This window comes from Heteronotia binoei, chromosome 2 (assembly GCF_032191835.1).
Source record: "Heteronotia binoei isolate CCM8104 ecotype False Entrance Well chromosome 2, APGP_CSIRO_Hbin_v1, whole genome shotgun sequence".
NCBI lineage: Eukaryota > Metazoa > Chordata > Lepidosauria > Squamata > Gekkonidae > Heteronotia > Heteronotia binoei.
In genome coordinates this window covers 25388024-25412776 of record NC_083224.1, presented here as the reverse complement: position 1 = coordinate 25412776, position 24753 = coordinate 25388024, and the positions used below count along the sequence as shown (strand labels likewise).

Here is a 24753-nt window from a genome sequence, read left to right as displayed (position 1 = left end):
GGCCACTGTGTGATACAGAGTGTTGGACTGGATGTGCCATTGGCCTGATCCAACATGGCTTCTCTTATGTTCTTATGTTCTTAACCACACATAAGCAATCACAATACACACAGTCAAGAGGCCAGGGAAATAGTGGTGAGGAATAGAGGCTTTTGGAGATTGTTACAGAGGTGACATTACCGGTCCAGATGTGTAGATGTCAGTGTATAGAAAAATGGAGATGGGAACATGCACAGCCAGCATGTCATCTCAGAGAGACCCATTACTTAGAATAAGGGGGGTACAACCTGCTGAGGCCCACAGATTACATGGAGAGGTGTGGTTTGCTCTCAGTTTGCTCTCAAATGAAGATGGTGAAGGGGGTCTGGAGACCAAGTCCTATGAAAAAAGGTTGAAGGAGCTGGGCCTGTTTAGCCTGGAGAGGAGGTGACTGAGCAGTGATATGATCACCATCTTCAAGTATTTGAAGGACTGTCATATAGAGGATGGACAAAACTAGCGTGAACTGGTAGTGGATGGTGTGGAATTGTTTTCTGTGGCCCCAGAAGGTAGGAGCAGAACCAGTGGGTTGAAATTAAATCAAAAGAGTTTCTAGCTCAACATTAGGAAGAACTTCCTGACTGTTAGAGCAGTTCCTCAGTGGAACAGGCTTCTTTGGGAGGTGGTGGGCTCTCCTTCCTTGGAGGTTTTTAAACAAAGACTGGATGGCCATCTGACAGCAATGAAGATCCTGTGAATTTAGGGGGAGGTATTTGTGAGTTTCCTGCCTTGTGCAGGGGGTTGGACTAGATGACCATGGAGGTCCCTTCCAACTCTATGGCTCTATGATTCTATGATAGTATTTGAAGGAGTGGGGACCCACTTCTGTGCTATGATCTTTCTTAATGATCATTGCTGGATCTTTCCTGGGTGCCTGGATGTATTCCTAGTTCAAGACAGACAGTGAGAATGGCTCTTCATGGGTGTCAGGAAGAGTCATGATGGGTTAATCTTTACTATTAATTTCATCTTGATTCTCCGAGGAAGACACAGGAAGGGAGGAGGGGGTTTGTGCAATAGCTCATAGGGACGCACAAGAGATACTTAGTTGGAACAGGAAGGCAGGGGAAATTAGCCATCAGTTGCTAGCCAGAGATTAAGGAATAACAGAGATTTACCTGTGAATCCATTGCCTCACACACTCTATTGCTGGGTGGGTGGGTGGGAGACAGAAATTAGCCTGGAGGACACCTATGTTATAACCTTATGCGGAGATCTTTTCAGACAAGCCCGAGCAAGTTCTTTTGGCCCAAGCAAAGAGTGTTCTCACTTGGCCTGTTTCTGGCAAGTACCTCCAGTTCAGGTCAAGAAATGGGGACCCCACAACTCGTTAGGGTGCTCCCTTAGGATAGGCAGCGCCTCCTGGTTATGAGTGATTCGTGAAAGCTCATCCCCTGCCGCAAATTTTGTTAGTCTTTAAGGAGCTGCTGGACTCTTGCTATTTTCTACTGCTACAGATAGACTAACACAGATACCCATCTTGATCCATCGCCATGCGATATTGAGGATGCTAAAGCATAAGCTGCCAATGGCGTCATTAGTTTCTCAAACATATTAGCCTGTATGTTCTGAAGATCAGAGCAGTTTTCTTAGCTCCGCAAGGTTTGGTACAGAAACGTATTCCTTGCTGATACGTGAATTTAATCCTAAATTTATCCCGTATCGCAGAGACAAAACTGGGCAGTGTAGGGGCTATTAGTAAAATGTACCAGAGCAACAGTTGGTATCAAGTTACTTTACAAGCGAGCACCTTTCTTACCGAGTCATATCTGAGCTGAACTAGATAATCTCCCGGTCCATGGTGGTATTTAAACATAACATATTCTGGGACAATTGGACTTCTGCCCACTAAAGCCGGGTCATGCTGGTTGGAAATGGCATAAACTCTCATTTGAAACTCTGACTAAGCCAGATCAGAGTTAATAGGTCTGGGAAAATCCATCACCTTATGAAATTTTGAAGTAGATTGATACCAGTTTGGTTGAGGTAAGGAAAGGAGGGACTATAGCACGTTCCCAGAAGTCCAGTTTAAGAAGTCTGCCTTCTGACTTCCAAAGAAGTTTTTGTTCCCAGTAGCTTCAGCATTAAGTACGTATATCTGAATATGTAAATAGCTTTAGCGCTGGGAGTTTGGGATTTCCCCTTCCTCAAACATATTGCTGTAAACGGACAAAGAAATGAAGTGTGTATGGGGGGAATGGCTTGTTGGAACAGCTTAAAAGAGTGCCATCCTACTCAGTATTACACCATTGTAAGTCCGTTGCTTCAAGGGCTTGAGAAAGGCACATCTCTGCTTAGGATAACACTATGGGTCTTGGATTAGCAGGTCTTCTGGGGGATTTGGCTTGTCCATCATATTGAGCCTTATAACCTTGAGTTGAGGCTGGGTGAGTGGGCGTCAACGTGGCAGATGCGGTTCAATGTGGCCAAGTGCAAAGTAATGCACATTGGGGCCAAGAATCCCAGCTACAAATACAAGTTGATGGGGTGTGAACTGGCAGAGACAGACCAAGAGAGAGATCTTGGGGTCATGGTAGATAATTCACTGAAAATGTCAAGACAGTGTGCGTTTGCAATAAAAAAGGCCAACGCCATGCTGGGAATTATTAGGAAGGGAATTTAAAACAAATCAGCCAGTATCATAATGCCTCTGTATAGATCGATGGTGCGGTCTCATTTGGAGTACTGTGTGCAGTTCTGGTCACCGCACCTCAAAAAGGATATTATAGCATTGGAGAAAGTTCAGAAAAGGGCAACTAAAATGATTAAAGGGCTGGAACACCTTCCCTATGAAGAAAGGTTGAAACGCTTGGGGCTCTTTAGCTTGGAGAAACGTCGACTGAGGGGTGACATGATAGAAGTTCACAAGATAATGCATGGGATGGAGAAAGTAGAGAAAGAAGTACTTTTCTCCCTTTCTCACAATACAAGAACTCGTGGGCATTCGATGAAATTGCTGAGCAGACAGGTTAAAACGGATAAAAGGAAGTACTTCTTCACCCAAAGGGTGATTAACATGTGGAATTCACTGCCACAGGAGGTGGTGGCGTCCACAAGCATAGCCACCTTCAAGAAGGGGTTAGATAAAAATATGGAGCAGAGGTCCATCAGTGGCTATTAGCCACAGTGTGTGTGTGTGTGTGTGTGTGTGTATATATATATATATATATATATATATATATATATATATATATATATATATATATATATATATATATATTTGGCCGCTGTGTGACACAGAATGTTGGACTGGATGGGCCATTGGCCTGATCTAACATGGCTTCTCTTATGTTCTTATGTTCTTAACCTAAAGGACCATCTCCTCTCATGCTATCCATCATATTGCTGACACATAATTTGTTTATTTAGAATATTTCTGCCTCCCAAGTCCTGCTCTCTGTGTTCCCACCTTCAGAGGTCAAGTGGGTGATGACCAGAGACAGGGCACTTTTTGTGGTGGCACCTCACCTTTGGAATACCTCCTTCCTTGAGGTTCACCTTGACTTCTATTTAGGCACCAGGTTAAAATGCATCTTTTTACTCAGGCTTAAGTAGGGCGCTTCTCTTGTTGACTTTGTAAAGGTCTGCTTTTGTTTATGAATAGTTTTTAAATGCTTTTTTGTGTTTTTAGCCCCCTGACTTCCAGGCCCTGTCTGGAAGTCAGGGGACAGTGCCCCCACAGGCCCCATCCATGGCTATAGGCCTGGCCTCCTTGAGTTTAGAGCTCCAGAACCTGCCCCGTTATAGTGAGCTAGTGATCTTGGCTCAAGGCCATGAAACAGGAATCCTGCATTTATTCACTCACACTAATAAAATGTTTGTTTTCAGAAGTCCTTTGTCTTGATTTCCCTTTTCAAAAGCCCTGCTTTAGACTAGTGGCAAAAAAAAGACAATTCAGTGATAGGATGCTTCATTTGTTCCAGTGAGGTCAATGCATTACTCCTCTGACACTTAGATCCATCTCGCTCTTTGAACATTTGACCTGCTGAATGTTAAATGCTTTTAAGAAATGTTCATAAGTCTCAGTGATGGTTGAGGAATGCTCTAGTCTTTGGGTTGGGTATAAGGTGGCAGTGAAATGCTTGGTGGGGAAAAGGAGAGAAGCATGTGGCAAAATTTGGAACTGCAAACAGTCTTTTTTGTAATGAAAGGAAATGAAAGCAAAGGAAATGAAGCCAGTTTGGTGTAGTGGGTGGACTGTTATCTGAGAGACCTGGGTTTGATTCCCATCCCCACTTCTCCATTTGCAGCTGCTGGAATGACCTTGGGTTAGTTATAGCTCTTGCAGAGTTGTCCTTGAAAGGACAGCTCTGGGAGAGCTCTTTCAGCCCCACCTACCTCACAGGATGTCTGTTGTGGGTGGGGAGGTAAAGGAGATTGTAAACCACTCTGAGACTCTTGAGATTCGGAGTGTAGGGCAGGGTATAAATCCAGTATCATCATCATCATCATCATCATCATCTTCTTCTTCTTCTTCTTCTTCTTCTTCTTCTTCTTCTTCTTCTTCTTCTTCTTCTTCTTCTTCTTCTTCTTCTTCTTCTTCTTCTTCTTCTTCTTCTTCTTCTTCTTCTTCTTCTTCCTCCTGAATTTCCTCTATCCACAATGTAGTAAGCCTATGAAATAGCCCCCACACCTGGATGGGGCCCTGTCTGCACCATGGGTTAGATCAGGGTTCTTCAAAGTAGCATCAGCTGACACCTTTTCTAGTGCCTATTTTGTTTTGAGGAAGTGGCCATGGACTTTTGCCCAGCAAGGCTTCTGATTGGCTATTGGAGATTTGATTGCAGATTTTCCCTTAAATGTTGCTTTGGTTGCAGCTGCCACCCCAGCAAAAACATTTTCACTGTGTGAATGAAGTTACGCTACAGCAATCATATTGTGGCTGGCTCCACCTTCTTTGGTAGCCATTTCTGTGGCAGCCATTTTGTTGCTATATCCACCACACTATGTTGTAACTCCAAAGAGTTCCAGGCTCAAAAAGGCTGGGGGCTGCTGGGTTAGATCCACGGGAAGTTTTCTGTGGTAAAATGGGTGGATATTTTCAATGATTTCCCCTCTCTCATTAAAGCTCTCTGACTCTTCTTCTGCTGTTCCTGTTGATCTCTTAGGTAACTGTGTGTCTGGGGGCATTTTGGCCTGCATGGGTGGAAGGCAACAAAGTTGCACTCCACCAGCAAGCCCTTTAGTCTGAGAGAAATCACCCCTGGAACCACTCCCAACAGCTGCATTCACCCAATCCACAGAAGAAGCTTGACCCTCCAACCCTGCCTCTTGGCCAATCAGGGGACATTTGACCCCCTCCTAGTGAAACGCTCACATCGATGAGGCTCACACAGTAGCCTGCAGTCCACTGAATTGTGGAAACTCCTCTGTTCTTCTGCATCTCCTTTTTAATCGAGGGCACATTAATGCACTTTGAGATGTGCCTTTTTGCCAAGTAGACTGCTACCTAAGCAACTAGCGCTGGGAAGAAATGCTGAGGGGGAGGGAAGTGTGTTGATCATAGTTTGATGGTAATTGCAACATATTTAATAATAATAATAATAATAATAATAATAATAATAAAATTTATTTTTATATCCCACCCTCCCCCGCCAAAGGCAGGCTCAGGGCGGCTCACAGGACATGGTGTATACCATGATTACAGTAAAATACAATCATTACTATAAAAACAGATAGAATATAGTTAAGTTACATTCATAAGTTAAGTTAAAAGTTAAATCAAACAGTTAAACCATTATAGATTATCAATTAAGGTGCTACAGTTCAAAATATGTATAGGATGGCTAGATGTCATTACCTGGGTTCCATCTTAAAAGCGAGCTGAAGGGCGGTTTTGCAAGCCCTGCAAAATAATAAGACCTCAGTCCTTCGAGAGTTCCTACTCGAACTGGACATGGACCTGGCTTGCGTGACTGAAACCTGGATTCGAGAGGGAGATACAGTAGCCCTCTCACAAACAGCTCCCACGGGTTATTCAGTCTTCCACCAATCGCAGACTAGCAGGCGGGGGGGGGGGAGGAGTGGTGTTATTTATACAAGAGGCTTACTCCTTTAGGGCGCTCCCGGCTCCAAGGATCGAGGGTATTGAATGTGCCCATCTGGCGTGGGAGGCTGGAGAGGGGTTGGCGATCTGGCTGGTGTACCGTACACCTAACGCACCAGCAAGCGCCTTACCGTCCCTGCTCGAGGCGGCGACAGGCTGGACGCTGGAGCACCCAAGGCTGGTAATCCTGGGTGACTTCAACATCCATGCTGATGACCCAACCTCCAGTCAGGCGAAGACATGCTTTTTCTGTAGCTAGGTTTGCTGTTGTTCTGCTGTTGCCACTCTACACCCCTCTCCTGCTTTTCCTTCATTGTGCTGGTGTAGAAACACTAATGCCGTGACAACCCCCATGGTCCAGCAGCCATTTTGTGGAAGCCATTTTGTAGTTGCGTCCATCACGCTGTCGGAATTCCACAGATGCCTGCAGGTTCAAAAAGGTTGGGGAGCCCTGATTTAGGGCATTTCTTTGTTAGCATTTCAGGGACCTTCCAGAAAGCAGTTGGGTAAATCATAGAATCATAGAGCTGGAAATTCACAAATACCTCCCCAAGTTCACAAGTCCTCATTGCTGTCAGATGGCCATCTAGCCTCTGTTTAAAAACCTCCAAGGAAGGAGAGCCCACCATCTCCCGAGGAAGTCTGTTCCACTGAGGAACTGCTCTCTCAGGAAGTTCTTCCTAATGTTGACTTGAGCCAGAAACTCTTCTGATTTAACTTCATCCCGTTGTTCTGGTTGGACCTTCTGCAGCAACAGAAAACAGTTCCTCACCATCCTCTATATCGGGGGTGGCCAACGGTAGCTCTCCAGATGTTCTTTGCCTACAACTCCCATCAGCCCCAGCCATTAGCTATGCTGGCCGGGGCTGATGGGAGTTGTAGGCAAAAAACATCTGGAGAGCTACCGTTGGCCACCCCTGCTCTATATGACAGCCCTTCACGTACTTGGAGATCGTATCACCTTTCAGCCGCCTCCTCTCCAAGCTAAACATACCCAGCTCCTTCAACCTTTCTTCATAGGACCTGGTCTCCAAACTACTCCCCATCTATAATATAGTTGGTTCAGTGCAATGAAGAGGTGAGGCGGTAGTGATCATAGCTCATTTCATTATCACAGCATAGTGTAGGGCTGTGCTCTAAGACTGAAGACTGGGCCAACAGGGCCAGATATATATACACGCAAGGTTCCCGCACTAGCATGCTATTGGATCCTGCTTCCTGTTGTTCCCAAGTCCCCAAGCTCAGTCCTACAGGCTCCAATGAGCCAGGGAAGAACACCATACTTTATACATATATCCGATCACATATACAACACCATCTTTGTCACCCTCCTTTGGACCCGTTCCAGCTTGTCTATATCCTTCTTAAAATGTGGTGCCCAAAACTGAACTCAATATTCCAGGTGAGATCTTACCAGAGCAGAGTAAAGCTTCTGAGATAAGAAATGTGAGGGTTAGAATCAACCTACCGGTCCCCTGTTCATCCCCAAGCCCACTGAAATCTCTCCAAGCTTAACAAAAGTTCGCAATGGAACTCCACCCAGCGGGTAATACAGCCACCTGCATATCAAAATTTCACTTCAGGTGGCCAAATATATCAAAAGATTCTTTTCATTTGGTACACCTGCTATCCCGGGGGGTGGGGTGGGGTGGGGAAACCTTTATTTTTAAGACTCTTCAAACATACTCATGTTCGGTTGGGTGTCAGAGCGGCAATTCCATTATTTTAACGTTTGATTAATAAATGGCAGGCTGTCAGTAGCAGTTGTGCCCGTGATTCAAGGCGCCATTGTTCTTTCAAATTAAAACATTTAAACATTTAAATCCAAGGCTGGGTCTGCCGGCTGATTTTAATTATTCCTTTTGTCTTTGGGAAGTTCTTTTCTTCTAATGATCATACAGCTGTCACGTATACGTTACCTTTAGTCAGGAAGACCTGACAGTGCTTTCTTATTAGCTGTCATTATTTTTTACAGGGTAAACTGGGAAGCTGCTCAAGCAGATATATTAATTTCAAAAGAAGACTGCCGGCTAAGTTATTAAAATAAAATTTAAAAGGGCTGGCGGGGCGGGGGGGGGGAGTGGGAATGGAATGCTCTGATTTCCTTTGATTTACGTCAAAGATCCCGAGTAGCATCTTTTGACTGTTCAGGTGTCTAGCTGTAAAGGAAGAATAATTTTTTGTAAAAAAAATCTCCCCAATGTCTTTTTAATGATTCGTGGGGACTTGCTTTGGTGATTTTGCTGCCTCCCTGATGCCAAAGGTTCATCCAGCAGCTTTCAATTGCCTATGATATATTTATTAGCATTTCATTTTTTTAACATTCCCCTTCTGCATCAAGATGCAGCCCTAAGTGGCCATGACAGTAGAAAGGAAATTTAAAACAGAATAAAATGAATTTCTTCCTCCTCCCTTGGATTTCTGAAGTAATCCCCCCCCCCCTCTCTATGTCTTGTCAAACCTTAAAACGTCTCTACCTGTTAGTCCTTATAGACCGGGGGGTGGCCAAACTTACTTAACATAAGAGCCACATAGAATAAACGTCAGATGTTTGAGAGCCGCAAGACATGAGTGTCAGATGTTGGAGGGAGGGAGGGAGGGAGGGAGGGAGGAAGGAAGGAAGGAAGGAAGGAAGGAAGGAAGGAAGGAAGGAAGGAAGGAAGGAAGGAAGGAAGGAAGGAAGGAAGGAAGGAAGGAAGGAAGGAAGGAAGGAAGGAAGATGGGGAAAGGAGAGATGGGAAAAAAGCAACTTTAACTTTGAATGCATTCTCCAAGCAGCTGGCTGCCTAGGCTTGGCGAAGTGATTTACAGACAGAAATGTCTTCTCCAAGTCAGCTGACGGGGTGGTGGAGAAGATATGTGTGAAAGAGCCACATGTGGCTCCCACACCACAGTTTGGCCACCCATTTATAGACACTCAATGAAAAAGAAGAGGAGGAGGAGTTGGTTTTTATACCTGCTTTTCTCCACCTTAAGGAGTCTCAAAGTGGCTTACCATCACCTTTCTTCCCTCTCCTCACAACAGTCATCTTGTGAAGTAGGTGGAGTTGAGAAACTTCTGAGAGAACTGTGACTGGCCCAAGGTCACGCAGCAAGTTTCATGTGGAGGTGTGGCAAATCAAACCTGGTTCTTCAAATTAGAGTCCACAGCTCTTAACGACTATGCTGGTGGACATCATGTTGGCACCTGGTTTTTAGCCTCTGTGTGGTACAGATTGTTGCGCTGGATGGACCATTGACCTGATCCAACATGGCTTCTCTTATGTTCTTATGCCATATTGGCCGTCCCACTGTGTCTGCAATCAAATGTCACCTCAAGGTGATGTTAAGGATGCTTGTGCATGAATCTTGTCCGCACCCCACCCTTGCACAAGGAAAGAATGCTGGTTTGAAACCAACTCTTCATACCTGTAGCCAGGGCTTGTTTTGTAGCAGGAACTCCTTTGCATATTAGGCCACACACCCCTGATGTAGTCAGTCCTCCTGGAGCTTACAAGACTCGTAATGCAGGGCCTACTGTAAGCTCCAGGAGGATTGGCTACATCAGGGGTGCGTGGCCTAATATGCAAAGGAGTTCCTGCTCCAAAAAAAAGCCCTGCCTGTAACACAGGAATGCACTTTCAGGGGACTATCTCCAAGTTAAGGTGTGCATATGCATCATGGGTAGTGATTAAAATGTAGAGGTCCTCCATTGTTTGTCTTACGCGTGGGGAGATGTACTTTTATTTATTTTATTTACGTTATATTTATATCCCGCCCCTTCTTTACAGACTCAAGGCGGCTAACAGCATAAAATAGAGTGCAAACAAAAGCAATATTAAAACAATAAAACAATCAGATAAATGGCAGTGGTGCTACTTCAGGCAGATCATGTCATATTTTCTTTCTCGCGCGCACAGATCCTGGGCAGTTAGTAATAAAAGCGCGATGGATCCCGATGTGGTGGCAGCCCTCTCCCATTAGATGTTATATATATGCCATCCGAAACAGTTCAGTCCTGCAGGCCCCGCGGAACTGCGATAAATCCCACAGGACCCTGATGGCTTCTGGGAGAGTGTACTGTTACTTATTTACTTATTCGTAGTCCTCGTTTCTCTCAGGGACTCAGGGCGGGTTACAAGAGTGAGCCTGTACAATCAAGAAAATGAAAACAATGAAAATGAATGCATTCCGATTTGGAGGTTTATAGCAACTGGAAAAGGCCTGAAGTAGAGCACGCTTGTTAATATGACTCATTAAGCGGTACAGGAATTACATAATAGGATCCTGCTTCCAATGAACTGCATGCAGCAGGATAGGTCACAGTCCCTCATCGGAACATGCAGGCTTAATGGTAGTTTGATTCGATGTCGGAATGGAGCCTGTCCAGGCTGCCTGATTACAAGAAGAGAACCAGCCTTGCTAACAAAATGAGCCTTGGGTAGGCTGACTTTGTGAACCGTGAGGGGTGTTGATCAGAGAACCACAGAAGCAGTAGCTACGACAATCTGTTTTTTTTGGGGGGGGGGAGGGAGGAAGGGGGCTAAGTTGTGAAACTTAAAGTCTCTGATCTGATCCTGGTTAGCACTTGGATGGGAAACCACCAAGGAATCCCAGGGTTACTATGCAGAAGGGCTCAATGGCGAACTACTTCTGAATGTCTTGAAAACCCTGCGGGGCCAACATAGGTCATCTGTGACATGACAGCAAAACAGGAAACAAACAGAAATGGATTAAGTTAATATAAAAGACCAGAAGAAAGATTCCTCTGGTCGTTTTTTACATTGAGGTTATTTCACCCTGGCATGAGTTTCCAAAACTCATTTGTTGGAAACGAAGGAAACTACGTATGCTGTGCTCTTGGCCCAGAATTCTCCATTATCTGCTTCCATGACTCTTCTACAAGGTAGGATTTTTTTTTAAAATTGTCTAACAGTTCTACAGAAATTCACCAGGGTCAGCGTAAGGCTGAATTTTTCAATGAAGGAGTAGTAATGTTTGGGAGTGGGAAGCAGTGTGGAGACATTGACCGGTCCATGGGTTTGGACCTTGGCTTGAAAGGTGTTTAGTTTAAGACCCCCTGTGAGAAAGAACCTGGGGTTGGCAGGCTGCAGCCATACCCCTGCCTGCTGAATTAACCTATAGTTAACAGCCTCCACCCTGTTTGGCATCTCTTAGATGGCAATTGAGCCAATGTCTGATGTTGGGTCATATTTAGCCAATGCCCCCAGTTGCTGCCTTGCTGGGGTTAGTAAAGACTTGAACCACATGAACACACAAAGCTGCCTTATACTGAATCAGACCACTAGTCTTTTGAGGTCAGTGTTGTCTACTCTGTCTGGAAGCAGCTTTCCAGGGTCTCAGGGACAGGTCTTCCTCATCACCTGCTCCTTTTAACGGGGGATGTTTGGGATTGAACCTGGGACCTCCTGGATGAAAAGCAGATTCTCTGCCACCGAGCCACAACCTCTCCCTGAATGTACAGCTCCCCAGGTCTGTGCAGTGCAGTGCATTTTTATCCAGTCCTTTCTCCATGGAACTGAGAGTGACTTGACTGGTTTCTTCCCTTCATTTTATCGTGGTGATTGTTAGGGGAGTTTTCAAAACTAGTATAACTAGGGATGGGCACGGACCCCGTTTCAGTTCATGGTCTGTGGACAAACCATGAACCAAACCCCAAACCGATAGATTGGTTTGCAAACCAAATCAGTTTGTATTTGTGACCCCCCGTTTTCTCCTCTCCTTTTGGTGGGGAGCAGAAAGCTTTTGTGCTCTTCATGCTGCCACAAACTGCCTTAAAATTCATGGAAGTTTGTGGCAGCTGGTGAACTTGCGAACCACGAACCGGCCAAAATTCATCGCAAACTTTCATTCATGAGCCAGTTCATGCCCATCCCTAAGTATAACCCCTCTCCCCCTTTTCTCAAGTTCTCTCTGTGGTGGGGGGAGGGGGAAGAGTCACTCAAGGCTTTTAACTATCAAAGCATTCAGTTTTAATAGAATGATTATTCTGATGCTAGCAAGAGAACAAGCTGGCATACTGAACAAGATTCAAAGTTCTTTTTTTATAGGCTAAAACAGACAAAAGGTCAGGGTCTAGAATTTCCAAAGAAAGTTCACCAATTCCGTCCTTCGACATATTTCACTTTACCCTCCCTTCTGAGTACATCTTGCATTCCTTCTAAAGAAAACTTATCCTGTAGATGTACTTCATGGGCGATAAGGATGTCCCTTGACTTGAGAGAAGGTTGCTTAGTAATCAGCAGGTCAAAGGACATATTTTTGAGCAAGGATGGGAGGAAGAAGCATCCTAAAAACATTGCAGATCAATCTTAGGCTCACAAATCAAAAGCCATAGTAAGAATCTTAAGCCTTTGCTCGGCTCACAGTGGTGTAATAAAATACTTTTTAACAGTAATCCTGTGAGTTGGCTTAGGCTAGTAGTAGACAGCTGGCCTTGCGTCACCTGTTTGCTTTGTGGCTGAGTAGGGTTTTCAGCCCATGTTTCCCCAGTCCTAATCCAATGCTCTTATCAGCACACCACAATGGCTCTGCCCCTTGTGGTGAGCCAATGAAGGGGAGAGAAGAGACGGTACTGTTCTCCAGTGTCCTTGGATAGCTCCATCCCTCTCTCTCCAAGGCAACCTATTGGTTCAGCCTGGCTATGAATACCTAGATTTGAATATATGAGGTTTCTGAAAACCAGTGCATGGTCTTCCACAGGAAGTGGGGCTCCTACTTGTAACAACGTGCCCATCACAACTGGCATGATGTGGGGTGAGCAAGGAGGGGACATGAACAACTTCTGCCTGTGTTCCAGGTGATTCTCTCTTTGCTTGGCTTGCCAGAGCATTAGCTGACTGTCAGGTATGGGAAGTGTGGTCCATATGCTGAATCCAGTCAAAGCAGGTTTCCCTCAGATTGACCATAGATATGGCTGGATGGACAACAAAATGGCAGTGGCGTGTGCAGTGGAAAAGGCTGAAGTCACTCTAGGCTAGGGTCCTCCAAAGTGATAACCGTGGATTTCATAGTGCCTGCTGATACGTTTTCTGGCACCAGTTTTAAGGAAATGGGCTTGACCAGGGGATGTGGCTTTTGCTCAGTTGGAATTCTGGGAGATCCCTAGGCCCTATCTAGAGATTGGCAGCCCTAATGGCTAGTAATGTTCCAATGAAGTCCCATAATTCCTGTTGCCCCGCTCCCCCCTAGTCACCATCAGGAATGTGATTCTTTTTATTATTTCCATTTATATTGGCTTCATTTGTTGTGGAAATACGTATGCATTATGTTCTCCAAGAATTCTTTTTAGGCATTTTTTTAAAAAAGGGGGCAAAGCAAATTTGATTTAATCACAGATAATGTGTTCTTTTATTATTATTATTATTATTTCCCTTCCCTTCTCAGTGCAAGATTGTGATTTCCTTTGCTGATACAACACTGTTTCCTTCAGTGGCTTTCTCTTTACTTAAAAAAAGGAGGGGTAAACTTTGGCATCTAAAAGCTAGAATAAGAAGGTTACAGAGTGGGAGCTGTCTTTTGTAAGTAGACCGCAGTTTTTGAAATTGCTTTCTTATCCCTTAGCTGGGGTGATTTGAATAATCTTGAAATGTCGATAACCTCATTTCCTGTAGTCCTCCTTATTGAGGACTATGTTCCCATCATCTTCCACACGGCAAAATCTTTGATCCCTCTGGGGGAGCTCATTGTCGATGGGACACTCAGGAGTTCACACACTACACAACCAGACGTGACTGCATTTGACAACAGAGGCCTCGTCAGGGCTGTGCGTTCTCTCTTTGAGGCAAAAAAAAATTCACCTACGGTCACAGGAAAGTTGAAATTCTGAGCCAGACAATCACAATAAGATTTAAACGTGATTGGGGAATCATTTAAAGCTAACAAACTTCCTTGCCTTAGTTCGGTGGGTCTCAAACTGTGGGTCACAAGACCAGGAGGGAGGAGGAAGAGGGGCAGGGTGAGCTGGTAGCAATTGCAATTTTGGGTTTGCCCCTCTGTCATCACCATGAAATACAGCCTGTTGCTCAGTAATGCATTATATTTGGGTTGGTGGTGATGGTGGTGGAAAGTGGCATCAAGTCACAGCTGACTTATTATAGTTACCCGGTGAAGTTTTCAAGGCAAGAGGTATTCAGAGGTCCTTTGCTATTGCTTGCCTTCTGAATAACAACTGTAGACTTTCTTGGTGGTCTCCCATCCAAGTACTTACCAGGGCTGACTGGCGCTGCGCTTCCAAGATTTGGCAAGATCAGGCTAGCTTTGGCCAGCCCAGTCAGGGCATATTTGGGTTTCCAGGCCCAAATAAAAATAAGGAAAAAATGGTGTGCATCTTAGTGGAGTAGCTTCCTCAACTGAGCTACCCTTGGGGGTGAGTCGGGTGGGCTTCCTGCTTGCAGCTGTGGCTCCTGCTCCTCCTTTGCTGCCAAGTCAGGTGCGAGTGATGATAGCTCAGGCGGTGGCAAGCTATCAACCTCAGAAGCGCTAGAGGGGCCACCTACAGGCTCGGCTGCCAAATTGAGCGGGGGTCCAGCCTGGTCATCGCCGTCTGTGTCAGGTAGGATTAGGGGAGGAGAGGGAATTCAATGAAATATGATGCCATCGAGTCCACCTTCCAAACTGACGATTTTCTCCTGGTGAACTGATCTCTGTCACCTAGAAGAAGAAGAAGATGATATTGGATTTATATCCCGCCCTCCACTCCGAAGAGTCTCAGAGCGGCTCACAATCTCCTTTACCTTCCTCCCCCACAACAGACACCCTGTGAGGTGGGTGGGGCTGGAGAGGCCTCTCACAGCAGCTGCCTTTTCAAGGACAACCTCTGCCAGAGCTATGGCTGACCCAAGGCCATGCCAGCAGATGCAAGTGGAGGAGACTACCTAGACATCAGTAGTAACAGTGGGAGATTTTCAGCCACCCCCTGGAGATTAGCACCCCTTCCCACTCTCAAAATGTTCAGGAATTTCCCATCCCAGAGCTGATAACCCTAGGAACCCTTCCTCAGTAGATTTGGCCTTTTTATGCCCAGCGTGTCCACGAAGATTGCAGTTAGCAGACAGAGACTTTACAAAGGTCACCTGAGATTATTACATGGAGTTCCTATCAAAATGGAAGAAGATGAAACAATTAAAGCTTTTACATTAATCATCTTTGCAGATCTGTTGTACCTGTTTTCTGATTTGGCCTTGTAAATTGGTACATGCTGCTCTTCGATGAATGCCGTTTCCTGGTTATATCATCTTCATCAGCTCCTTAAAGAAAGACAATGGTCTTTCTGTGATTACTCATCTGGTTTTACTTTGAATGGAAATTAATAAGAATAGAAATAGGTGTGACCTTTGTGGAAGCCTCCACTCAACATGTAGCTGACACTTCGAATAAGAGTCACAAGGAAAACTGATCAGAGCTCATTTCTGCCATGCTTATGGCTGCTCGTATCAATTAATTAAAATCCAGTTTTAGGGAAATGTATGGGTGCTCTTGAAACCTGATGAGCAGTAGGGTTTTCCAGGCCATACCTGACTACCAATAGGGATTTGGGGAGCAGGAACATGGGCTGGCCTGCAATGTCTGGCATGACATCAGATAGCTCTGTGGTTCGGTGGAGACTCTGTGGTAAAACCATAGAGTTTCCAGCAATTCCTAGAGTAACCCACCATTAACACACATTGCTCATTCCATTAATAGGTTTTAATCCCCCCACTACCACTTTCAGTGGCAGCCAGCAATGCTGGTAGTCAGTATCTGTGAAACTGTATGCCAGAGTATCATGGCTGATGGTTCATATTTCCCCCCAGAATTTTATTCCATTGGGCTTCCATTTATTTTATTTATTTATATCCAGGGCTTTTTTGTAGCAGGAACTCCTTTGCATATTAGGCCACACCCACCTGATGTAGCCAATTGTCCAAGAGCTTACAGGGCTCTTCTTACAGGGCCTACTGTAAGCTCTTGGAGGATTGGCTGCATCAGGCAGATGTGGCCTAATGTAGAAGAAGAAGAAGACTGCAGATTTATACCCCACCCTTCTCTCTGAATCAGAGACTCAGAGCGGCTTACACTCTCCTATAACTTCCTCCCCCACAACAGACACCCTGTGAGGTGGGTGGGGCTGAGAGGACTCTCACAGCAGCTGCCCTTTCAAGGACAAGCTCTGCCAGAGCTATGACTGACCCAAACCATTCCAGCAGGTGCAAGTGGAGGAGTGGGGAATCAAACCCGGTTCTCCCAGAGTCTGCACACTTAACCGCTACACCAAACTGGCTCTTACCTAGACCTCACCTAGAGTATTGTGTTCATTTTTGGGCACCACAATTTAAGAAGGATATAGACAAGTGGGAATGTGACCAGAGGAGAGTGGCAAAGATGGTGAGGGGTCTGGAGACCAAGTTGTATTAGGAAAGGTTGAAGGAGCTGGGTATGTTTAGCCTGGAGAGGAGATATGATCACATTCTTGTTTTAGGGACATTCTTGTTTTTGGGCAAAGTCTATGGTTAAATTGGGCTTAAATCATAGAATTTGGCCAAAAACCAGAGCATCCCTCATGCAGTGCCCTATTAAGGGGATGGGTTTCCTCCTGCAGCCAGCTGGTCCATGGTGGAGAGAAACCCCTGAAACTGGGAGATCTCCTACTGTGACCTGGGGGCTGGCAACCCTAGCTGGTCTTCCATCCATGTTCTGAGCTTGCCTTTTAACGTACATGATCGTTTTAAGAGAATTGTTACTGGCTGTTCTTTGGGTTATGGCTGTCTTCACATGTATAGGAGAATGGGGGGGGGGTTGTTTCCTAGTGACCCCCCACAACCAGGTGTTCTGACATAGCTCTGCCTGAGACCCTGGAGAGCTGCTGCCAGTCAGAGTAGACAGTATTGGCCTTCTTGGACCTACTGTCTGATTCAATAAAAGGCAGCTTCATGTGGAAAACCTTCGAGCAGACCTCACGCTACGCGGTGTCTTTGCCCTTCCTAAAAATGTTTAAAACACGAATAATCAAAGTAATGGTTAGAGGAAGGTTTTAAATGTCGTCCAGTCAGCACAATACATTTCTCCAAATCTGCTCTTCCTTGTGGTTGTGCTCAGTTCTGAGCTTTTGCAGTTCACAAATGCAGTGGGAAGTCGATAGTGCGCTTCGCTGTTCACAAGGTACTTTATTTTCATAGGAGTGAAGACGTGAGGTGGAAGTCTGCGGAAAAGTTGCTTGCGCCAGCAGGTCTTGATCTTCTATTTAGGAAGTCTCTTGCTGTCAAAACTTTCCAAATCTGTCACCGAGAAGCTTCTCTGTCGTAAAGGTTTTATTAAGCGGGGGGATCAAGATGAGAGTGTGAAAACTTTCCTGAGAGAAGTAGCCGTGTCAGTTTATAATAAACCACTTAATACCAGGAGGAAATGGAAAAGATATAGTCGGCTCAGCTAAAAAATCAAATTGAGGATATTATAATATACTGAGCAATTTAAATGTCACTTTAATATTGGAGAAAATTAGTGAGTTATACGTATAAATCTTAGACTGCTTTCTCATCTTGGGTTTTATTAGTGCAAGTTCTTCTGCTTTCAGAGAAATGAGTCCCCCCCCCCCCACCAGTGCATTAGATGTACTTAAAAGTCTACTTTTTTATCAGGAATTAGAGCTCTATGTTTGTTTAACCATTTAAGTACTGGGTAAGGCTGTGAGTAGAATATTTCAGTTATGGAACAAAAGGCATTGTGTCTTGCGACCCCAAAATAAAGACAGTAGCAATGCTATTGTTGTTTCTCAGTTGACATTTGTCATTTCTTGAAATATAATTGCCTGAGTATAAAAGTGAAATAAAAAAAGATGCCTGGTGATGAAGACGGTTTAAAAGGGAACATTTTTATTGGTAGTAATTTCATGCAAAACTCCTAAGTAGCCCTGGTGGGCAGCATATTTTATTTTCGTATTTTATTTTATTTCATGTTATTTACTTCATTTCCCCCATTCCCCAATGAGCTCCTAAAGTGTTTGTGATGTAGGTTAGACTAAGAGGTCACCCAGAGAGTTTCCATTGGTGTAGCATAGGGGTGGCCAACGGTAGCTCTCCAGATGTTTTTTGCCTACAACTCCCATCAGCCCCAGCCGTTGGCCATGCTGGCTGGGGCTGATGGGAGTTGTAGGCAAAAAACCTCTGGAGAGCTACCGTTGGCCACCCCTGGCGTAGCAGGAATTTGAACCTGGGTTTTCCAAATCCTTATTGGACACAATTCATCCGCTCTCATTGTTTACATATTTATTTATTTCGATTTATATCCCGCTCTACCCCACCGAAGCGGGCTCAGGGCGGCTAGCGGGCTCAGGACATATAAGTCTGAGATGATACCAAGACACACACACACACACAATCACAATGCAGGCCACCTGAATGGTTCTCCAGAGGTTTGCAGTGTTGTCTCCTTCAAATGCATTGGGTCAGAAATCCATTTTACTGTACAATCAGGCAGTGCCGGATTAAACCCTATGGAGGCCCCTAGGCAGTCAAAATCTTGGGGCTCCCCTAGCAAATTATCCCAGAATCCAAACACCCACCGCACCACCCATGGCCCCCACTGCAACCTGCAGGCCCCTTCTTAAAAATCCCTTTTACTAAGCTGCATAGGAGAGGCAGAGAGAGGCAAACTTGGCAATGATGCCAGCAGCAGCCACACCAGGCAAGTTGGGCAAAGAGCAGCTCAGTTGCTGGCTGTGTGTGCAGGCAGGGAGGGCTGCAATTAGGGGGAAAACCAGGGGGGAAGCTGCCCCGGGGACCCTATAGGCGTGGGGGCCCCTAGGCCAGTGCCTACTTGGCCTAATTGTTCATCCAGCTCTACAATCAGGGCTTTTTTTGGAACAGGAATGCACATGAACGCAGTTCCTGCTGCCTTGGTGTCAAGGTAGTGGCCTGATATGCAAATGAGTTCCTGCTGGGCTTTTTCTACAAAGTCCTGGGTACAATATAGGAGCCAAAGTAATTTTGCAGGACCTGATATTGAAAGCCAGTCTGGTGTATAGTGGGTGGAAGAATAGGATCTGGGAGACCCAGATTTGAATCTCCATTCTACCATGGAAGCTTGCTGAGGAAATGTGGACCAGTCACACACTCTCAGCCTAGCCCACCTCTCAAGATTTTTGTGAAGCTAAAATGGAGGGGAGGAGAATGATGTAAATTGCTTTGCGTCCCCACTGGGGAGAAAAATAGGTTATTAATTGAGTGAGTGAATGAATTAATGAAATGCACAAACATATACATTGGATGATTCCCCCTCTCCCCCCTTATTTCTGAAATGGCAGAAATAGACCATCTCTTAAAGTGTGTGCAAACATGTGCTTGGTTTGGTCCTTCTGTGTTTTTGAGCACTTGTCAGAGTAGAACTTTTTTCTCTTCCTTCCCCATGCTTGTGCCCTACCCAGTGTATCTGGGGTTGTAAGCATGCTGTATGTGTGGATTGACTGCTTTATCATTGCCAGGATCATTGTTCTGACCACGGTGATTTGAATTCGTTGTTCCATTTAACTTATAAGTTAGGTAGATCATAGAATTGGATTCCATGGATCTGTTCGACCAGTGAAAGGTTCTTTGTTCTAGCACAAAAAGGGACATTGTTAGCTGGATGGTTCTATGAGCTCCAAGCCCATGAATACCTGAACACGAACCCATGAAGCTGCCTTCTATTGAATCAGACCCTTGGTCCATCAAGGTCAGTATTGTCTACTCTGACTGGCAGCAGCTCTCCAAGTTCTCAGGCAGGTTGTTCTTGTCACCTACTGCCTGGTTGTTTTGCTGGGGATTGAACCTGGAATGTTCTGCATGCCAAGCAGAAGGTCTACCACTGATCCACAGGCCCTCCCCATGATATGGACACTCTCACTTGTGAAGCTGAAATAGTTGCTTCCCCTCATAGCTGCTGGGAAATGAGTTATTTTGTGTGTGTTATGTGCTGTCAAGTCACTTCTGACTTGTGGAGACCCTGTGTATTAATGTTCTCCAAAATGTCCTGTCATTTAGAGCTGTGGGAAGCTGCGTGAGACAATCCAGCTCTTGATGAGCCTTCTTCTTTTAATGCTGCCTTCCTCTTTTCCTAGAATTGTTATCTTCTCCAGTGACTTTTGATTGAGTCAGTCCACCTTATGTTGGATCTTCCTCTTTTTCTGCTGTTTTCATCTTTTAGCATTATTTTCTTTCCTAGCCCCCAGCAACTTTTGATTGAATCAGTCCATCTCATATTGGGTCTTCTTTTCCTGCTGCCTTCATCTTTTCCTAGCATTATTGTCCGTTCCAGTGGCTCTTGTCTTGTCATAATCTGACCAAAGTTACCTTACATTGTAATATACAAGGGCAGTATTTTTTAGAAAACAGCCCTAATACTCATTTAGATTTGAAAACCTTTGGCAAACTGCATTCAGATAGACCAGAATGCTGTTTTTATTGAGTCACCATTTCACAGGATTTTAGGTGGGCAGACAGTCAGCTGGTAAGACAGGAAACTTTGATTCAGACTTACACCTATGTTCTTTGATTGCTCAACACATAATAATGTACATTAAGCACATGGACTTGGTTGAACAGAGTGTCTTTCAGGTTACGTGAAAGTATTTTAAAAGCTCTAAGGCAATGACACTTATTGACTGGGGAGCCATATGTGGCAGTCCGACATGCCACTTTGGTCTCTTCTCTTCCTCAATTTTGGCACCTGCCTCAGGTTTCAGGAATGTGACCTGTAATAGCAGGAGATCTCCCAGTGCAGCCTGGAGGATGGCACCCTGAGGAAGTCACATCCCCCACAGTTTTTGAATTTGCAACAGACTGTACAGGCTCTTGCATGGGTGGAAGAGCATAGTGGTGGAAAGTGCTATCAAGTCACATCCAACTTATAGCAACCATAGCAAGAGGCATTCAGAGATGGTTTCCCATTGCCTGCCTCTGTGTAATGACCCTGGACTTCCTTGTTGGTCTCCCATCTAGAACCATAGAGTTATTTCTCCTTTTTCCCCTGTATTCCATATTACAAAATTGGCCTTTATTGGAATTGTCAAACTTAATAGATATCTTAACTAAAAAATGCATAATATAAAATATCAAAATGTTGATGATGTTTAGCTTAGAGATGATAACATGTGGCAATTTATGTACCGTATTTTAAGAAAATATTGCAGATGTAGGCTTGTATTCTTTGAAAGTAACTTTTTGCAGAACAAGGTTAATATACATTGTGTTTTCTATTCCCCCTTTTCCCTGCCCCTACTTTTTTTTCTGAAACTAATAAAACTTTTTAAAACTAGAACCATAGATAGAGTTTCCAGTGATTCCTAGAGCTACCCTTTGTCCTTGCTGAATTGTATCCAGATGTCTGTGATGTCGCTTTTTTTGTTTGTTTATTGTTTCCTCTCTCGCCACTGGCTTGCATGAAGCCTTCTGTTAGGAGACCTGTCTAGCCTATATGAGACCCCTTGGGTGTAAGTCTTGGTTCCTAATTGATAGGACTCGTTCACAAACACTCTTTTTAACCACACTTCTATTTATTTTAGCCTCACCTTTTTGCGTTTCTGATTTCCTTTTCCCTCAGCCCTGTAGTTTTTTTTCTTCATGTTTTCCCCTCTGTGTAAATAGCACCTCTGTTAATCCAAACTCTTATTGTCGGAATGTTATTTTGTATCACCTAAATGGCTTTGTTGTTGCTGTTTCCAAGAGCCTTTCTTTCCAGCGGCAGGCGAGGCAAGTGGGTAACAGAATGCAAAGTTCACCACAGCTGAACTAACAGGAGAGGCGGGTGTTACATTAAAGTGATTCATTACACCCCCTCCCCAATGTTTTAAAGGCTTGCAAATACAAGATATTTCTTCTTAAAGAGAGGTTTTTTCTTTGCCATTATTCAGGGTTAATGAAGTACATTAGCTGGTATTTTGTTTTATTAAGCTCAGGCACACTTTTTTGTGTTTAAAAACAGCCATTTACAGACATTTGCTTCAACAATGTAACAAGACGTTTTAATACATCTCAACTGACAAAGAATTTGTCGCGTTCCATTCCGGGTGTGAGGTGGCTTTCTCTAGGGGTGTTGCGTTAGGGGCAGAGAAGCTTTCCTATGAATAGCTTGTGCATCGAATAGGAAGGCAAAAGAAACGGAGTGAGCTATTGTAGTGGCACACCATGGGCCAAGATGGCCGCATCTCATTGCATTATACTCCAGTTGCCTCCCTGAGGTGAAACATCCAACCGCTGTCACCCTTTGTTCCCCAGGCATCTTTAAAAAAGAATCAGTATCTAGTAGTGGTGAAAACAGGGGCCCCCAACCAGTGTTCCCTCTAAACTGAGTTAGTGTGAGCCAGCTCAAAGTTTTTTATCCTCCAGTTCACACATTTTTGTCTCCGCTCAGGAAAAATGGCCCCAGAGCAAACTGATTTATACAGTAGCTCGCAACTTTAATGCCAGTAGCTTACAAAGTAGAATTTGTGCTCACCTGATTTAACAGCTTGAAGGGAGTATTGCCCCCAGCTTTTTTGAGCCTGTAGACAGGTTTGGAATTCTGACACACCATGATGGGGGCAGCAACAAAATGGCTGCCACAAGATGGCTGCTACAGATGGAGGAGCCCGCCAGACAATGATTGCTACAACTTAACTTCGGTAACACAGTGAAGTGCAGATCCTTGTGATGTGATGGCACCTGCTGCTGAAGCAATATTTTTAGATACCTGCCCAGCCAATCAAATCTCCAATATTCATTCAGAAGCTTTGATGAGCAAAAGCCCTGCCTGGCCTGCCCACTTCTCAAAAACACTTGAAAGGGCTCAGAAAAGATATTAGCAAGTGTCATGGCACCCACAGGCATCATGTTGGGGTTAGAACATTGGAAGAAGATTTGGAAGACCAAGGTCTGAATCCCCACTCTGCCATGGAAGCTCTCTGGATGACTCCTTGGGCCCAGTCAGTGTCCCTCAGCCTAGGGCTGCCAGGTCCAATTCAAGAAATATCTGGGGACTTTGGGGGTGGAACCAGGAGACTTTGGGGGTGGAGCCAGGAGACTTTGGAAGGGTGGAGCCAGGAGCAAGGCTGTGACAAGCATAATTGAACTGCAAAGGGAGTTCTGGCCATCCTTTGAAGGAACTGCACATCTTTTAAATGCCTTCCCTCCACTGGAAATGAAGGATAGGGGCACCTTCTTTTGATGTTCATAGAACTGGACTCCCTGGTCCAATCTTTTTGAAACTTGGAGGGTATTTTGAGGAGAGGTATCAGATGCTGTGCTGCAAATATGTGACTCTACCTCAAACACCAGAGCCCCCCCCCCCAGAGCCCCAGATACCTGCAGATCAATTCTGCATTATACCCTATGGGAATTGGTCTCCATAGGAATATGGAGTGCCCAGCAGACATCACCTCCCCCTGTTTTCTGATGACCCTGAAGTGGGGGGAGGGCATCCAAACTGGGGGGATCCCCTGCCTCCACCTGGGGATTGGCAACCCTACCTCAGCCTAACCTACTTCAAGGGTGTAAGAGGGTAGCCATCTTGGTCTGCAGTAGACCTGGGTTCAGCATAACTATAGAGGCCAACAGGATGTTCAGGGTGTAAGATTTTCAGAGTCTCTTATCTGATTGGAATGAAGTGTGCTCCAGTACCTCTCTCCTCACCTTTTTTTTTTTTTAATACTTTTGCTGACTTTTGTTGCTGTTGTCAATTAGGGGATGGGAAAAAAACCCTGGAGATTTGGGGGGGGGGTGGAGCCTAGGGAGGGAGTGGTTTGGAGATGGGAGGGGCCTCAGCAGGGTATAATGCCAGAGAGTCCACCCTCCAAAGCAGCTGTTTTCTCCAGGGGAAGATCAGTTGGAATTGCAGGAGATCTCCAAGGACCACCTAGGGGCTTGCAACCCGGGAAGCCCAAAGGGCTTGAACAAAAGGAAGACATAAGCTTGGATCCTGTCTGACTTCTGTGTGTGGAAGCCCAGTGTCTCCTCATCTACCCTCCTGAACCAGCCCCGGATGTTCCTGAAATGCTCCTCCTGGGGGACCTGAAATGCTCCTCCCGGAGGCAAATCCGGGAAGGGCGGGGGGGAGAGATGGAAGGCTGCCATAGGATAGGGGAATCATCCACCTTTTGATGGGATCCGACCCATTGGGAGGGAGAACAGGTCACTGAGCTGTAGGGGGTGATGGATAGGAGGAGTTGTGGACTAGAGTAGATACGTGTGTGTGGGGGGGCTTTTGGAGGGTGTGGCCAAGCAAATCCTGAAGTGGGCCGGATCTGGGGGGGAGGCTGAATTCTATTTACCAAATGGTATTTATCAGCTCAAACCTTTCACTGACTGGCCTTTAGTATACATTGCTTTGTCTTCGTTCCTGACGTGTTCTAGAGTGAGCAAGGAAAAAAAATATTCCAAGGTTGTGTTAGGCTTCTTTGTTTCCAGTTGCTGGGTTCACTGCACCACTAGGGGTGTTACCAAACACCTTTGAGAGCCAAAGTGGTGCAGTGGTTAAGAGTTGATAAGAACATAAGAGAAGCCATGTTGGATCAGGCCAATGGCCCATCCAGTCCAACACTCTGTGTCACAATGCCACCCCACCGAAAAAAAAAGGTGCCATCAGGAAGTCCATCAGTGGGGCCAGGACACTAGAAGCCCTCCCACTCTTCCTCTCCCAAGCACCAAGAATACAGAGCATCACTTGCCCCAGACAGAGAGTTC

General features: G+C 45.2%; 1 protein-coding gene across 1 annotated transcript in view; it reads left to right on the top strand.

Moving 5' to 3' along the window:
* The window catches only part of CDH4 (cadherin 4), a 1291203-nt gene that overhangs the window by 291321 nt on the left and 975129 nt on the right, over positions 1 to 24753 (top strand). The gene's annotated exons all lie outside the window — the stretch shown is intronic.